Raw genomic sequence first — 16792 nt, 5'->3', positions numbered from 1 at the left:
AGCTTTTCTGTGTGCAGGTGACTCTCCCTGACATTGGAGGCTTGTGATCCTATATTTAAACTCATTATCTGTTTAAACTGGTGGTTGTTTTTTTATATGCATATTACGGGTAGTTTATAAGGCACCTTAAGCTGAAGGCAGTCAGCCGTGAGGAAATGTGGCGTTATGATTAACAACGTAAACACATGAAGAACAAGAAATGGCAAATAATACCATAGCAACTATATTTCCTAACGAGAGAAACGCTCGCATTTCATTTCGTGTCATAAAGCGCATATTATCCAGGAAGCTGACACATCTTTGGTATATCCCCCCCCCTAAAACTGTGCATTTTAAACGAACCCAAAAGCAATTATTCAAAGACCTGCGTTTTAATTCTATTATATATGTAATTCAATAATCAATTAAGCGTGGACAGTTTATAATTCGATCACCGGTATAAGTATAAAATATCACTATATATGCCTTTTGTTCTTAGTCTGTTTTGTAAAGTGGGGAGAGAGCGATCTTATCTTTGAAACATTGCTCCATCGTGCGCATTACCGTCAGCCGCCTGCTACCCGGACTAATTGGCGGACGATTTAATTAAAAGCGGGGCGAATTAGCGATGCATTCATTTGCATGGTGCAATCGGAGCGGTTTGATGTTCGCGGCCTGTCCATGCGTCAGGCTCGCTAAAGGGCCAACAGCTGCATCCCTCAGCGACGATTAAAGTCTTTTTGGGCGCATGGGAAAGAGAAACGCCGCTGTCGCCGTTTGAAGGTAAAAACTGCGTGGCGGTCCAGCTAGGAAAACCTGTATGTCAAATTAATAACTGGCTGTAAAATTGAAATAGATGTCAGTTATCGGCGAGACGAGCACAGTGATGGTAAAGGTTCGGAAATAGAGGCAGCGATTAGCGAGGAGTGAACCAGACAGTGATGAATATTTAAGCGACAGCCTGGGCCCTTTGCCTTTTCAGCCCTGGGATGGGACGGTGCGGCTGCTCCCTGCTATGTGGTTCAGGGCATTTTGGAGCCCAACTATGCCAGGGGACCCCAGACATGAGAAATGCACGATTCTCCGGATGTGACACAGATGGGGCACTCGGCCTGAAGTGATGAGGTGACAGTAATGCTGGGGCCCAAAGCAGCTGCTGGGAACTTGAAAGGACACACACATACATATACACACACATACATATACACACACACACACATATTCATATACATACACAGACACATATACATACACAGACACACACACATACACACACACACACACACACATATTCATACACACACACATACACACACACACACATATTCATACACACACATATACATAAACACACACGTGCATACATGCATACACATACATACATGAACTGCATACATACACACACATGCATACACCCGCATACATACACACACACACACACATACATACATACATACACGCACACATAGATACACACAAATACATACACACTTTGCCGAATTGTCGGGGGGGGGGGGGGCAGTGGGGGGTGCTGTGTGTGGATCTTGCATCTTTCATAACTGAAAGTAGCTATCAGCACAGCAATGAGCTAAAGAATGTATTTGAGCTGAAACGGTACCTGCTGAGTTTTTAAAAGCAGAATCTCACACACAAACACACACACAAGTGCGTCTGACCGCTAGCTGCTCTGTGGGGGGGGTCACAAATCGGCATGTTACGACAGCTGTGGTGCTGAAGCCAGCTGTTGGTGAGCAGTCGAAGCCCTTTCATTTTCTACATCATGCCCTTTGTGGGTTGCTGGCTGACAAATGTACCAAGTGGCTCACACTGAACTGCAGTTTGGCAGTGCTGCCATTTGCCCTGTTGTTAATAATAATAATCCCTTCCAGTCGTCTAATATAATGCTGTGATCTTCTGAGTCATCTTTGAGACATTGTCAAGTCTTTTAATCACCATAAAATATAAGTTAGACTCTAACAAACCATTCATTTAAATAATTCAATCATGTACGAGCCGCCGCCGAATTTATTGGTGCTGCTTGGCTGGGTGTTCTGCACAAAGAGGACTCGCGTGTATTAATTATATGATCAATTTCTGCTTTTCTGCTTAATGAGATATTTGTTTTATGAGTGACATCTGGAAAAGGCATGCATAATTTTTTTTGGCAGCGCATTAATTGCAAGTTGCAGTAAAAGGTTTTTCTGCCGGCACTGACATTTCCTGCGCCGGTTTAAAAAAAATAAATTAAAAAAATCACCAAACAGTGGGTGGAGCTTGCAGTTCTGGATACTGTGTGTGTGTGTGTGTGTGTGTGTGTGTGTGTGTGTTAACCCAGCAGTCTGGCACTGGTCACCCACCCACTGTGAGTCTCCGTCAGCTTTCTTGACTGAAGCGTGTAGCACTTTTCCTGCGGCTGTCAAAGGTTCATGCTTTTCAGATGTTTACATTTTCCCTCTGAATGGACCGCTTCTCCCAAAAAGGCAGCAGGTGTGGCTCAGTGGGTTAGCTGCCTGTGATTGAAAGGTCGCCGGTTCGAATCGTGGGCTTGGCAGAGTAGCCACATCGCCGTTGGGCCCCTTAAGAAGGACCCTTCACCCCCAAAAATGCTTTGGGGGGTGGTGGATGGATAGCTGGCCCTGCGCTCAGACCCCATGCTTTGCTCTCACCTGTATATGCGTGTGTTTCTTTAAAAGTAGAGCATTATGGGAATGCTCCCCCCCCCCCCCCCCCGTGCATGTCCCACCCAAGGCAGTTTTATGAGTCTTAGGGCTTAATCTAAGCTATGTGGCTAAATCAGGGAGAGATTGGCTGTGCAGCTGTAAAACTGGAGGGAGGGCTAGTGAGTTTTGGGGCTGGGCATGTGGACCAGCCAAATGGGAACGTCCACAGCTGTCACGGCCAGGCGTGTAATAGGAGTGAGCGTGTGTCTGCCTTAAGGCTGCTCCCTGACCCTCAGCTTGGGGGGGGACAGTCTGATTAAAAGGGTCAGCCGGTGTTCAGCCTCATTAATCTCTCACACTTATTTAGCCTGATTTAGCCATGCCATAAGTAATCTCTACACCATGACGCAAACCGTGACAGGCAAGTTAGGCTTCCAGAAATCATTCTGCCACCAGATTTATTCCTGCCAGTGAATAACACCCCCCGTCCCCCTCAACCCCAGCCTCACGTTTTGACTTTGACTGTAGCTTTAGGTCCAAATCAAACCGAAACGATAGTGGGCTGGACGGCCAGTCTTACCACTCATTGTTATCATGTTGGGATTCAGCTGCTTCTCTGCTGTTTGTTCCCGTCTTCCTTTAAGACTTCCCGCCTCTTTCCAGCTCACTTCCTCGGCCCGTTTCCCCTCCTCTTCCATCTCCAGGGCTTTGAGACCCACAGGAATCTCTCTTCAGAATGTTCCGTCATCACTGTGGGTTCCGGTTCTGGCTCATGCGGTGCCTGCCAGACCCGATAAAATTACTAACCAAACAGGCAACCTTTTAATCTCCAATCTCTGAGGACTCGGCTCATAACCCAAAGGTTACCTGTTCAAATCCCAAAACGGACTCTGCTGTTGTACCCTTTTCCAGTCTCTTTAGGTAACTTATTCTGCTCAATTACAATAATGACAGATTATTGATCCCTATGGAGAAATTCTCTTCTAACCTACCCCATTTTGCTCTCCATGACACACATATAGGTGAGGACAAGCCTGGTAGCGAAGGGCATCCACCCATAGCAAGACCAATGGAGCTGGGGGTTAAGGGCCTCATTCAAGGGCCCAGAGACATGTGACTTTTCTGCCAAAGCTGGGCTTGAAGCAGCAACCTTCTGATCACACGCACAGCGGCTTCTACCTCCAAAATGAGTGTGTAAACCATCAGTGAGATGTCTGTCCTGTCGGCCTCTTCTGGGGTTCCTGATTTATGAAACACAGCTTTTCAGCTTAATTTTCCATCGTGAATGAACAGTATCATTAATACAGCCACTAGTCCAGGTTCTCCGGTCATTTTCCAGTTACGCCTTGTAGAGTGTGACAGATCTTTTCTGTGTGACCATTGATTATATTACATTTACATTTGTATAAATATGATCCTTTCTGATGACGGCTGTCCTGGGCCCCAGCTGCTTTGCGATGCTCCTGTCAGCAGAGGCGTCTCCCTGTTACCTGGGCAGGTGCTGATGGGTTAGTGTGGACCTTCCAGCCCTCTGGTGACGAGTGACATTCTCTTCATCAGAAGATGCTGGTGAAGCTGCTGGTGTGTTTCGTCATTTCCAGTTACTATTTCAGAAAGGAAACATGTGCTAATCAAAATCGCATCTATCTGTACTGGCTAGTCTCAGTAGGTCAAGACCGATGATCTATGTTGAAAACAGAAGTTGTTTAAAGAGAAGAGTTTGTAACATATGAGTACTGGGAAGATTTTAAGCTGAATGGGCTTTAAGAAAATACTGATTACCTTTTATTTCTAAAAATTAATAGACCATAAAAAGCCAAATTGTCTGGTCTGCTGGAGAGGAAGAGCAGGGTTGTGTGCACCTGAGGGAGGCATAAAAGGCAGAGAAAGCGGGGGGATGAAGGAGGAGGGCTGGGCGATGACAGTGGCAGATGGTGTGTGTCATCTGTGAGGCGTTCGATCTCTGACATTACGGATTTTTCTGCTAATTTTCATTAAGCGTTCAAAGATAAAAAGATGCTCAGGTGGAGCAGAGCTGCGATGCTCTCCTGTGTGTGTGCGTGCGTGCGTGTGTGTGTGTGCCTGCGTGTGTGCGTGCGTGCGTGTGTGTGTGTGCCTGCGTGTGTGTGTGTGTGTGTGTGTGTGTGCGTGCGCATGTGTGCCTGCCTGCCTTAGCTGAATATAGCTGAAATGCATTTAATGCACGAGACATCAGTCAGCCGTCACCATATGGAGTGACATGACACGCTAAAGGCTAACTGCTGGTAGCGCTTACGCTTAGCGCTCTCTCATTGGCTGGCTGCTGGTTCCTCTCACGCCTGACCGTCTGCTTTAGCGAACACGTGGCCCTAACAGCCGCCATCTCGAAGCTGGACCGCGTGATGCGACCAATCCGACTGATTTAGAGAAAGTAATAAGGAACCGTGTGACTCATGTTTCTGGATGTAACTCGGTGGTTCAATTTAATTTCAAAACAGTCGTTGTTTTGGCAAGAATCACATGCTAGTTTTGAAAGTTAATTAATGCAGAACTTAACAAATGGGAGCAGAGGGAGAAATGACTGTGTGTGTGTGTGTGTGTGTGTGTGTGTGTGTGTGTGTGTGTGTGTGTGTGTGTGTGTGTGTGTGTGTTGTTTACCCCCTTGTGAGTATTTCCCAAGCTCACACTTACAGCTTGTGTTGTGGGGGTGGTGAGTAGCAGATAAATACTAATGAAATAAATATGAAGTAAACATGGCAGACTGGAGCTGTTTTCTGATGGGAAGAGAATTTGGCTGCTGTGTGTGTGTGTGTGTGTGTGTGTGTGTGTGTGTGTGTGTGTGTGTGTGTGTGTGTGTGTGTTAGAGACAGGTGGAGGCTGGGGTGGGGTTTGAAAGTTCCATCTCTCGCCTAGCCTCCTTGCTAAAAGCTTATTGATGTGCCGTCCTGTTAGCTCTGGCACCTGACTGGGAGTGGCACCAGCAGACCGAAGCCGTCCTCAGACGGCCGTTATTCGCACTCGGCCTCCCAATTCTGAGCCCAGGTTGGGCGAAGCCCAGATATGAGAGATGGATGTCTGGACCAAGTCATCCACGATCATGTGATGCAAAGGGAGTCACATCATTGGTTGCGTTTGAATCCCGTCTCACATTATCCATCAGAACACCGCTGCCTCACACCTCTGGCACTCGGGTTCGAGTCTCTGCCATGGATCCGGCTCCGTATGTGGAGTTTGCATGTTCTCCCCATGTCATTGTGTGCTTTTCCCCCCCACCATCCAAAAATATGTTAAGGTGAATGGAAGTTACCCAGCTGCCTTTCGGTGTGGATGCGCCTCGTGACGGGTTGGCCCCCCATCCTGGGTTGTTCCCTGCCTTGTGCCCATAGCTTCTGGAATAGGCCCTGGACTCCCCCTCCTCCTCCGCCGCCCTGAATATAGGACAAGCAGGAACAGAAAATGAATGAATACTACTTTATATCCTCATTTTCTCTCGATTCTACTTGCGAGCCACACCAGCTATTTCAGAGTCACAGTGGAGAACGGCTCTTCGTCATTAGTACACCTTCAATCCTCCCTCTCTCTGCCTTCGCTCTTACCAGTGGAAATGTTTGCGGCCTAAATTACGCGCTCTCAACTCAAGCTTAATTGGTGTATTTATAGTTCGTTTGACTTTGTTAAGCTGAAAAAAGCGGCTTTCTAAGGCTTTGCTCTCTATCCCTGTAATTTGCGCTGGGGCAGTCCGGGGTCCCTTAGCCGTCCTCGTTGTTTCATCCCTAATGCTGCTCGAGGAGCAGGGGGGATTAAGGGAGTCGCATGTCAGGGTCTGCCGGCGTGTTTATGAGCTCTCATTGCCACAAACCGTACCCCCCCACGGGAGGCATTTAAAGGCTTGTCGTCGGGGCTAGATGAAGCGTTGCTCGGAAAATGCCGGGAGCCGCAGGGGCGGGCAGGGGTTCCGGAACGGCACTATGTCCCCGGCGCCGCAGGAAGAACTTCTGTCATTCACTCTCTCGCCGCAACACCTGCGCTTAGTTTTGCGCTTGTGCGGCCATGCCGGGATTCTTTTTTGCTGCGAGGATCCCTGCGGAGGGAATCCGTCCGAATCGACAGTACGACCTTTACCTTTCGGGTGGTGATCGCTGAATCTGCCGTAGAGTGTAGCTCTGTCAGACCACTGGGAAGTAAGTGATTTGTATTTGTTAGATGTTAGACAGGGAAGTGGACGCATGAAGAAGGGAGCAGGATCTGGAAGACTGGAGGGAGAGAGAGAGAGAATAAACAGATGTCTCCGTTTTCCTCTGTGAGGGAGGAGGTACGTCAGGTATTTCAGTTTCTGGTTGTTGCCTTATTCTCAGGATCTCGGGGGGGGGGGGGGGGGGTCTCTGTAAACAGTAGTGCAGGGAGGCTCACACTCCTGCTGACATCACATGTCTGCCTTCAAGCTGTCATTCGCATGACATCATCCGTCTGGGCCCGGACCTCCATGGTTAAAGGCGGGCTCATTACGGCGAGTTGGGGGTGAGTCCAAGTATGGTAAAGCGAGGGTGGGGGCCATGGACAGAGGACCGTACTCCTCTTAGGGACACAGGTCATACAAACCACCCCCACCCCCTCCATAAACACCTTAGGGCACCTGCCAGTCTATTCATCGACACTGCCTTCTTAAAAGTGCCTGACCCCCCCCCACACACACACACACACACACACACACACACACATACGCAGGTGGGCCGCTTGCTGCACTGAGCCTGACTCCCATGCTACCTGCTCCTTATGACCTCTTATCCCAAAGAAACATGGGCTTCGGATCCAGTGGTCTGATTCTGTAAGAGTCAGAATACCATTTGCGTTTGGTGTAGGTGAGTCAGAATACCGTTTGCGTTTGGTGTAGGTGAGTCGGAATACCGTTTGCGTTTGGTGTAGGTGAGCCGGAATACCGTTTGCGTTTGGTGTCGGTGAGCCGGAATACCGTTTGCGTTTGGTGTAGGTGAGTCGGAATACCGTTTGCGTTTGGTGTCGGTGAGTCGGAATACCGTTTGCGTTTGGTGTCGGTGAGTCGGAATACCGTTTGCGTTTGGTGTCTGTGAGCCGAAATACCGTTTGCGTTTGGTGTCGGTGAGCCGGAATACCGTTTGCGTTTGGTGTCGGTGAGTCAGAATACCGTTTGCGTTTGGTGTCTGTGAGCCGGAATACCGTTTGCGTTTGGTGTCGGTGAGCCGGAATACCGTTTGCGTTTGGTGTAGGTGAGCCGGAATACCGTTTGCGTTTGGTGTCGGTGAGCCGGAATACCGTTTGCGTTTGGTGTAGGTGAGTCGGAATACCGTTTGCGTTTGGTGTCTCCTGCCGAGATTAAAAATTCAGGAATTACAAGCAGAGCAGAAGAACGGTGCTAATGCCATGGAGTTTCTGTGTTTAGCCAGGCAGATAAATTACATATTTATGGCACTGTATAACATGCGCTGTTCTTCCTCACAGCTAAACTGTACACATATTTTTTGGCGGGGGGGGGAGTCATGATGGCTTCAGGTCACAGCAATGCACCCCACACTGGGTATGTGCAGAAGCACGCATCGCCCAATAGGGTTGGGGCAAGGGTGGGGCTTTTAGTATGGGTGGGCCGTAAAATATAAGCACAGCCTCGTGGATGGGTGGGGCTTGTAAGCAGGGTGGAGTAAATCTATAGAAGGAAATATTCATCATTAGGATGTTACCCCCCAGTGTCTGTCTCTTTCTCGAGGATTACAACCTGGATTCTGTTTATATAATTTATTTAGTTGCAAACAAGTGTGATTTCGTTAAGTGTACAAAAATAAATGCCGTGTCTCACTGCATGAAAGTGGCTTCTACTATCTAGGGCCGGTCAGATATGGAGTGAAGCTCCTTTTCCTCAGGGTCTGCTTTGCCTCAGAGGAGCCCAAACCAGATGGCGGCGGATAGCATCCCGCGGTCGCGTTTAAGGCAGGAGGCTCCATGCATGCGACAGGCACCGAGGGGCGGCTCGGGGTGGGTGAATAATCGCTCAGGCGCTTTACTTTCCAGGCCCTGCTGGGGGCGCCAGGCGAGGCAGGCGTCTTTTCCTCCGTTAGATCCTGGCTCTGGCGGAGGCACGTGAATTTGATGAGAGCAAATGAACCCTGATATGCCTCGCCCCGAAGCCAGGGGGCGCCCTCCAGGCCTGTGAAAAATGCAGAGGAGAAGCTGACACGCCAGGAGGATGACAGGCTGTGGGCTGGATGGGGTGGGTGGGGGGGGGGGGGGGCGAAGGAGGGGCCATTTAGTATGAGCTGTATAAACCTCGAGAGTAACAGAACAATTCGTTAAGCAATTACAAGGAGTAAAGCAGCTATGGAAGGAAACAGCTGGCGGTGGCAGGACAACCTTCTGAATACTGACATGCATTGTGCCTCTCAGAACCCCCCCCCCCCCCCCCCTTGCTGGGTACTGGCTCTTCACGGTGTGGGGGGCGGCCAGTACTATGGCTCTGTTATGGTTCGTTATCTCCAGGGTCTCACTCCTCCCCCTCAAGTGTAGTGACTCTTTGTGACCAACAGGGGGCCCCAAAACCTCAGGGGCCCCATGCAAATGCATGATTTGAGTAGTAGTAAACACTGTTGTTGGTTCCGCCGGTCCTCCACCTGCAAGACATACGAGCACCAAGGATCTGGGGGTAACTGTCTGGCTCTTCCGTTTACAGGGGGGGGTCCATTTTCTATCCTTCCCCGTCGATCGCGGCACAAAGCATTTAATTCTATGCATTATAAATGCCGAACAAAGCGCCGATACGCAGCCTGTTCCGATTAGCTGAATCTTCAGATGTACTTCATTCTTAAAAAAAAAATAAATCATATATATATATATAATATATAAAATAAAAAAAATGCTGGGAGCTAATTATGAAATTAAGGAAGGAGGCTGAAGGGAAAATTATATCAGGAGACGTCAGTCATTTACAAAGCGAACATTTGTACAGACATTAGAGGCAGATTATACATTAGCGCAGCTGCCTGAGAGAGCTTGCCACCCCATAATAATCAGCAGGCTTTATGCATACACACTAATTTCATGAAGCATCCTCTGCGGTTTATGCATGTGGAATGTGAATTACATGGCGGTAATCATATAAAACGTCCCTGATATTTTCAGCGAGGAGTGCAGCTCACAGCAGAAATCTTGTGCTGTTGCAGCCTGAGTAAAACTCCCCGGGAGGAACGGGGGACGTGGGGACGGTCGCTCAGCCTTTCCTCTCCGTCTGCTTCACTGAGTGGCCGCGTGCCATCGGGCAAACGGTGTGGTCGCCTATCGCCGGGGTCCTCGGCACTCGCGTGGACACCACGTCGGCTGGCTTATGGCTTTCCGCCCAGGTTTGTGGTGCTGTGGTCTCACGGCGCTGAGCTCACCGCTCTCGCATCAGAGGAGCTGGCCTGAGACTCAAACAAGCACGTTAATTAAAACATTTAACGTAATTAGCATAACGACTCCCTCCTTTGCCTGCTGTCCGCTTTTTGCATGCTTACATGCTGATTGCTTAAACTGTTTCTACAAACAGGTCTCTTACATAAACAATTATTCATCACTTTAATTTAAATGTACTGTTTGTAAGAAATGTAATTATTCATCAGCCTGCTGGGCTGTTTGAGTAAGCGTTAGAGACCTGTCCCCGCTCCCGCCTCCATTCATTGGGGGGGGGGGGGGGGGTTCTCTCCTGTGGTTCGAACTGCAGCTTCAAGACGCCCATCTCCACTGTTTGACTAAAGTTATTAAGTTTGTCGGACCCCTTCCGGCTCCTGCAGGGCGCTGGGGGGCGGCACAGGACTCCATTCCTGCCTCTGGACCACGTGCCACAGGCATTTTCAAAGGGACCCACCTCTCACTTTTCTGTAGTCGTTTCTCCACGGACCCCAGGAGGGAACGGAAGCTCTACTAACCTCCTGGGGCTGCGGGACGTCCTTGCCATCCCAGCGCGAGGCGCCCTCTTCTGGGAGGCCAGCTCACTGCAGCGCCCCGCACCAAGACCCGACCTGGCATACTGATGAGTACTCCTCCCGCGGCTGAAGGTCACACGAGGTGGTGGGGGGCGCGTCCTTGGGGATGTCTTTGTATGTATATCTGTGTGGTGTTCGTGTTCGCATGGGTGCCTTAGTGCGGGTGTGTTTTACGAGGGGGTGCAGGCAGGGCGGGGTCAAATATCACTTCACATACATTTAAAGGGGCAGGAGGCACAGGAGTGGTGAAGGTGAGTGGATGTGATGGGTGCAGCGTGGGGGGGGGGGGAGGGGACAGTTCAGAGCTGTTGTCTACACGTCTGTGGCTCCCCCGCCCCCCCCCATCTCTGATCTCTGTTTAGGATGCGCAGTGGCCCTCCGCGCTGCCTGTGATGTGTAACCAATCGAAAGGCCCCTCCCTGTAAGTCACCGCACTGCTGCGTCTGTCCTCTTCAGACACTGACTGTCCCCCCCGCAATCCAGCAAACAGCATCCTGCAGAACAGTATTGATCAGCCGGTGCCCCCCCTTTGGCCCTGGGACACTACACCCCCCCCCCCCCCCCCCCCCACCTTTGGTTGCTGTCATTATTTGCCAGTTTACTGTATCCACCCATTTGGGGGTATTTATTCAGCGGGCTGTTCAGGATAATAGCCCTCCCCCCCCCACACCAGGCTGCCGGCACATCGGTGTGCTGTGGAATCACTGTATGTACAGGACGGTCTGCGCCCAGCACACCTCGAACTGGCCGCCGCAGTTGCCGGGGCAACGGTGTGGTGCGGCTGGTGATTGCGGTCAGAGGTTAAATTCCCTGATTGGAAGTCGTTTCTCAAAGGATGAAAGTTGGAAATGGGGAAAGTGAGGAGCTGGAAGGATCGTGCCAAGATTTCTCTGCCTGACCATCCAGGGATCAAACAATCCCTCTTCAGATTTCAGGATTCATGACTTTAGGTTACGTTCACACTGCCGGCCACATCGTTGAATTCCAATTTTTTGCTCAGATCGGATTTATCTATCTTGACGGTTCACATTCATGACTACAAGTGACCTGTATCTGACTGCAATGTGAACCTCCGAAACGTCAGGCATGCGCACATTGATACATTTTTACGCGGGTCGAAAAGGAGAATAAAAGTCAGGCAGCCAGCTTTTTCTGTTTTAGCAGTTATTGCTGGAACTGCTGCACCAAGAGATGTGTGGGTACGAGCCTCCCGGCGCAGGCTGATGATGTCAGCGCAGGCGTATAAGCAAAAAGCCACATGAATCCCGATCTGAGCGTTCACATTCAAACATCGGATGCATATCGGATCGGATACGTATCCGATTTAGTACCACATATGAAAGTGACACAAATCCGATTTGAAAAGATCAGATATGCGTGTCCACATGGCCCTGAAAAGGTCAGATCTGTGTCACATTAAGGCAAAAAATCCGATTTGAGTCACTTCAGCATGGCAGTGTGAACGTAGCCATATTTGTCATAGACACAGTTATGCTGGCTTGCTTCTGCAGAAAGATAGTATAGAGAGTATAGTATAGATAGTATAGAGAGTATAGTATAGAGAGTATAGATAACTCTCCAGTTAGCAGCGTCTAAAATTTTATTTTATCCTGTTGCTACTCTTCTTTAATCATATTTGCATTTACATAGATTTGAAAATGACGATATCTAAAAAAAAAGCATTTAAAACATGTTTATTATACATGAAGTTTAGATAATAAGTTTAGGTAAAGTCTGTTCCGGTAGCCCTTCGTATGGCTCAGTACCCATGAAGTAGCTCTCAGTTTCAAAAAGATTGGTGACCCCTGAAATAGATAAAGAGTAAACTAAGATCATATGCTAAATAGGAGAAAAATAAATTGTACTTTTTAATACTTCTGGAAATAGCAGTATGTGTATACATGTAAAAAGTATGATGTGATGCGTCAGATTTCCCTGGGTGAAGCATGCTCACCCATAACGGGTTAAAATGAGAAAAATCCCTTTAATTATATCCTGCAGAAAGCGTTTGTAGCATGAAAGCTTTATGAAAGTGTACTGGCATGTATGCTGTTATAAGCAGTGTAATGTGAAATCGGCTCCTTTCTGCTCAGACGTCCGGCTTGTTTTTGTTCAACTGTGCAAACATTTAAGAAATGAAAATAAATGAAAACATTTCCCCTTTAATTTTCAAAATGGACTCCCCGCGTGCATTATGGGATACCTGCGTTAATTATGAAGTGTTTAAACAGGAAGCAGCCTAGATGCAGAGACCTGCCCCCACTCCACTTTATAGTAACACACAAATTATATGATTAAATCTCAGGGAGGGAGGTGAAGGGAGAGCACAGTCTTTTGGGGGGGGGGCGGTTATCAGTACCTGCTTTTACCCCAGTCATATTCCAACTGCCACTACCACCCCTATTGTAAGAGAGTCCTTGGGGGAATTAGCTGCCTGGATCTTCATTAAAAAGGCCATTCGGTCCCTCAGCCTCCATCACTGACTCATGCTGTCGTCCCGTCATAAGATTCCCTCCCTCATCATACATGTGAAAAACAGGGGATTAAGATGGAATCACTTCCAGGGAGTGTGAGAAAGGAATTGCTTTGCTTTCCATTTACAGGCAGCTCTCAATTTAGGTAAAACTAACATTAGTAAATCTGGACTCGGGACTTTCATTTATTTAACATGTGATCTTTAGTATATATTACTATATTTTTGGCTGTTTTTAGTGGCTTTTGCTAAAAAGGGCTTCTTGAGTGGTATGGGAAGGTAAAGCTGATTTACGTTAGATTTGACTTAAGGGTTTGTGGGACACGTTACTTGGTCAAGACTGCCTGTACACAGTAAACCCTGGGGATGTGAGGACCACAGCCAGCCCTCCCCCCACCCAGTGCATCTTCGCTGATTTAAATGTGAGCAGACAGTACGGGTAGTTTGTAAATAATGGAGCAGGCTTGTCATGTGGGAGCGTGATGTCACATGTCCCCAGGGCACGCCACTCCTCTGCATCCCTGTCTTCAGCAGCTCCGCTGAAAGCCTCCCAGCCAGGAGAATGATTTCTAGAAGTGTCCCCAGCAGAAATGAGGCCATTTAACGATCTGATTGTTCCATCTCGACAAACAAGAATGATGCATTTACCTGGCTGATGCAGTGTAAAGAGGCTATGTAGGGCCTTTGTGCAAATGGCCTGTTCATGTCCTGTGAATTACCCAGTGTAGCCAGTCCCAAATATCACGGTTGTTATAAATTTTCCCAGATTGGGGGGGTGGATCAGCTTTCATCAGCAGGCTTGGATGCAGCAGCTGCTGTCGACGAGGTCATGGCAGGGATGATCCCTGCGTTTTCACATGGGCAGCGGAAACCCCAGACAAACAGCTTCTGCTGACTTACCCATGCATGACAAACACACACTGACAGAGCAAACACAAACGCACTTTAAATGTCTTTCTTATTAAGCTTTTGTAAAGGTGTGTGAAATGAGCCCGGATCTTACCAGAAAGAAGATTCTGGAAAATCTCTAGGAGCTGTTGACGGTGTCCTGTTGCAGCCCCTACCAACCCCCCATTCCATGTTCAACCAGCTACAGTTTTTTATTAACGTCATCCTTCCTGGTTTGTTGTCCGCTGTGATTTTAAGGGAAAGCACATAGTGGTTTCTTGGGAATTCCCCAGGGCAATCACAGCAGCCTGTGACAGGTTCATGGACCTCGTCTGACATCACAATGGGTCTCTGGGGTGTAGTTAGACCTCATGCCTCATGGCTGGGAATCCTCCGCTTCAAACCAGAGAAGAGAGATGGAAAACAAGGACGAGTGTTTCTGATGTGACTCTTTAAGGTTCTGGGGTGCAGAACTCCAGGTTTAATTAACTCCATTAGAATGGCGTTTGTGGGCCAGTTTCCTACAACCTTTTGTGTATAAGGCCACATAATTGAACAATATATGATGTAATAATCATTCAGCGCCAATGCATACACACAGCGTCAACCTCCCTAGATCTGCCAAAAAACATTGTATCCGGAGGGCCACTGTCACCCATGTTTGTTGGGCTCGACATTCATGCTGTCGTCACCTTGCTCTGGTCAGGGTTTCTCAGTTTCATAAATATGATTTTATCTTTAAGCAGAAGAGACGGTGCCTAAGTGGGAAAGGAAGAGAAGAGGGTGACTGACGGTTCATCCTGAGCCGTTACTGGTCCCATTTCAGCCTGTAATCATCGGACTTCCCTTTCAGACTCTGTTTGCTTTGATTCATGTTGAGTATCACTGTTTGCCTGTGGGTCAGGGTGAGACCAATTACAGCAACATCAAATAAAGTGTTAATTATTTACTCCTTCATCTTTGAACAAAGTGCCATCAAACTACACATCATGTTGACTTCTGCTCCTCTGTTCACCTGATCGGGCAGTGTGTCAAAGTCATAGGGTCTGACTGGGTCATCATCGCCGACAAGGGGGCAGAGAAAGGGCACCATCCATCACTGGTAGACCCACATCCCACCTTAAATGATAGAGGTGATTGATATTTAAGCCCCCTCTCCCCAGGGGGTGCTGTGGGACAGATTATCTCCTTCTTACTCTGCACTGGTGGACGTTGATGGAAGCAGCCTTGGGGCTACCCGGGGGGGGCCCGCCGTCGGTTCTGTCAGGCAGCCATTTATCGGTCAGGTGCTTCATTCCGCTTATGCTTAATAAGCAGGTTCTTGGGGGTGGGGGTAGGGAGTACGGGGGTGTCGGCTATGTGGCGATTTTACGGGATACACTCCTTATGGACCCTTTTATGTGACATTGTAAGGCGCTTGTATCCATCACTGGGAGAAATCTCGACGTAACGGCCCCGTTTGTGGGGGCGGGGAGTGAATATATTACATTATGGACCCCCCACCCCCGGAGGGAGAGGACGGCTAAGCACACACGGGCATCGCAGGTGTGTGACAGCGTTCATCTGCCGAGCCCCCGGGGAATAATAATGATCACAATAATAATGCATTTTGTTTATACACATTGGATCCATTTCATGCGCAGCACCTATCAGACCTGTGATGGAATCGACTGGCCATTTCATATATTAAAGTGATAACAATCATCCTTTTGCATGAGGAATCGAGGTATTTTGGACAAATATCATCCTGGGGAATGATTGCGTGGTGATGGTGACGATCATATTGTCTTGGTCGTCAGGGGTGAGGATTTGCACTGGGGGCCCTGGACACAGACACCTGAAGGATAAACCAGTTGGGGGAGGGGGGTTCCATCCTAAGCTGATGGTACTGAGCACTGCTCAACCTGCCCAATGTGATAACGGGGGGTGTGATTAGGAATCAGGGTCAGGACCAGGAGTGACAGCCAGGATGGTTAGTCAGGTCATGGGGGGGGCATGACGTCAACATCAACCACACCTTCAGAATCTTGCCCATACACCCAAGTCTCACCCCCTCCAAACACAGCCAATGGGAAAGCAGTAGCAGAGAAGATTGCACGATGGATTCCTCAGCGCAGACAGGGACATTAATAAGGTAAGAATACCTTGTGGGGGATGGGGGGAGGGGTGCGAACATTACAAAGCTCTAATGAAGCTCCCCCCCCCAGCACTGGTCTTCTGAAGCCATACAGCTTGATAAGACGCAGTAACATAACGACCCCCCCCCCCACCCCCACACACACACACACACACACACATACTATCAATATGCACCAAGAACAATTCAGCAGTATTTCTCACTTTTAATTGCGGGACAAGGCAGCCGGATTTTGGCCATTATGCTGACGGATGTGTCTCACAGAAATGCCTTCCAGAGCATGGAGAAGAAACGCAATAAAAATCCTCTGGTCTCTGAAGGGCCCAGTCTGGTCTCCGTATAACCGAGGGGTCGAGGGCCGGATCGATGGGATAAAATCACACCGAGTCTGAGAGCCATTTTCTGTCTAATTCCCAGGCCTTCAGGGCTGGGAGTTGGAGGGGGGGTGCTTTATGCAGAGCCCTTAACAAACTTTCTGCTCTCTCCAGGGGGGCCACAGGGGGGCTTTGTGCTCTACACGCTCTCGCTTCCTGGTGTGGTAACCCCCTCCCCCACTTCCCTGACACCCTGACCTGAATCCTACACCGCAATTTTAGAGACCCCCATCTTGACATCTCTGCCCTAATATTACCTCCCCCACCCATCGCCTAGCAAGGAGCTTGTCACCTTGATTGGTATCTGACACTGTCTGCCT

At 48.8% G+C, this 16792-nt stretch overlaps 1 long non-coding RNA gene across 1 annotated transcript; it reads left to right on the top strand.

Moving 5' to 3' along the window:
- The first annotated feature begins 642 nt into the window (after positions 1-642).
- On the top strand, positions 643-14876 carry LOC125711961 (uncharacterized). The gene is made up of 3 exons (XR_007383169.1): positions 643-762; positions 962-1104; positions 14705-14876. It is a non-coding gene; the product is annotated as an uncharacterized LOC125711961 (long non-coding RNA).
- The last annotated feature ends 1916 nt before the right edge of the window (positions 14877-16792 follow it).

This window comes from Brienomyrus brachyistius, chromosome 17 (assembly GCF_023856365.1).
Source record: "Brienomyrus brachyistius isolate T26 chromosome 17, BBRACH_0.4, whole genome shotgun sequence".
In the NCBI taxonomy this organism is placed as follows: Eukaryota; Metazoa; Chordata; class Actinopteri; order Osteoglossiformes; family Mormyridae; genus Brienomyrus; species Brienomyrus brachyistius.
Note: the sequence above shows the minus strand (reverse complement) of the source record. Positions and strands in the feature narration are given on the sequence as shown.